This window comes from Scardinius erythrophthalmus (genome assembly GCF_964197995.2).
Source record: "Scardinius erythrophthalmus genome assembly, chromosome: 2".
Classification (NCBI taxonomy): domain Eukaryota; kingdom Metazoa; phylum Chordata; class Actinopteri; order Cypriniformes; family Leuciscidae; genus Scardinius; species Scardinius erythrophthalmus.
Genome location: NC_138222.1, coordinates 54,690,514 through 54,691,895, shown reverse-complemented (window position 1 = coordinate 54,691,895; position 1,382 = coordinate 54,690,514). Strand labels below are relative to the sequence as shown.

The window sequence follows — 1,382 nt, the reverse complement described above, 5'->3', positions numbered from 1 at the left end:
AAAAGTGATTATCTTTCCTTTCTTGGAAGGCCCTGACCTGCTTCCAGTTGAAAGTTCTTGATCATAATATAAATTCAAAACAGAGCCGTTGTGGATGTGGTTACTGACCAGTGAACATTTTATCAATGAAATGTATTTTTAGCTGGTGAATATAGCTACAATCATCTGAATTTACTTAAAGGGGTGGTATAATGCCCTTTTCACAGGATGTAAAATAAGTCTTTGATGTCCCCAGAGTGTGTATGTGAAGTTTTAGCTCATAATACCCCTCAGATATTTTTATATAGTATGTTAAAATTGACACTTTTTGAGGGTGAGCAAAAACGCACTGTTTTGTGTCTGTTCCTTTAAATGCAAATGAGCTGCTGCTCCCAGCACAGGGGGCGGAGCCTCAACAGCTTGCACTCACACAGACATGCACTGAAAATTTCAAAAACTTTTAGCCTTTTATGTTCAAACCAGATTCAGATAATGATGGAGAGACTCAAGAAGAAGTGACAACATGTAGAAGCAACAGGACGTTTCTGAATGGTTAGTTGATGAGTTTATGTAGCTTATGTGTAGTTATCTTCTAGTCATTGATTAGCATATTCTGTCTTGATAATCTATAAATCGTGTTCCGGGGGCGGGGTTTATGTAAATTTTAGGGTTGGTGATGTCACTAACCAGGGAGGAATGTCGTGTAGTCCCTACCAGCCGTTTGTTATAGTCCTTTGCTTTGAACTTTGAGCGTTGTAACTTTGCAGATGTTGTTTATGCTCAAACAGCAACATTACACACTAAAGTTAAAAAAGTGAAATCATAATCAACCACCCCTTTAAATATTAGTCCAGTATCTCCCACATAAAGACACTCTCAGACATGACCTTGCTGGAAACATTGTACTTTAAAGGTAGGGTATGCAGTTTCGGAGCGGCTAGCAATAGCAAGCTAGCTCCCTTTGAAAGCAAGAGATCCCACGGTTCCCACCCCTTCAGAGAGTCTCAAAAACCCAAGCCTTCTTGAAACACATGAACACACACAGCCAGAGCAGAGTCTGCAAAGCGTCACGAGAGACTGCGTTAAACTACCTCATGTCTCAAAGCATCGCTGTTTGCAAACACCCAAATGGCCTCTACTATATACATTAATAAACACTTTATGAAATATGTGATGGTGCATGGCATCAACCCATAACTGATCCCTCCAGGCCATTCTTAAAACTTTCAACAATAATAATAATCAACACCAAGATGCCTTACCATGATGGCTTCAGCAAATCAGCAGAATTCATAAGTTCCCACCGTAGATAATGCCTGTAAAACACACATTCCTTTGTTTATAGCCGTGAAAATTGACAAATGTGGAATTTTAAGACTTCAGTGTCCCTCAAGTGTCTGATT

The 1,382-nt window shown here is 39.5% G+C and overlaps 1 protein-coding gene across 2 annotated transcripts in view; it reads left to right on the top strand.

Annotated features, from left to right (window-relative positions):
• The window catches only part of mllt3 (MLLT3 super elongation complex subunit), a 60,955-nt gene extending 60,867 nt beyond the window's left edge, over nucleotides 1-88 (top strand). For both annotated transcript variants that reach the window (XM_081391489.1, XM_081391488.1), the window contains exon 13: nucleotides 1-88. This exon is cut by the window's left edge and continues 1,409 nt beyond it. The gene's annotated coding sequence lies outside the window, so the exon portion shown is untranslated.
• Nucleotides 89-1,382: the final 1,294 nt, after the last annotated feature.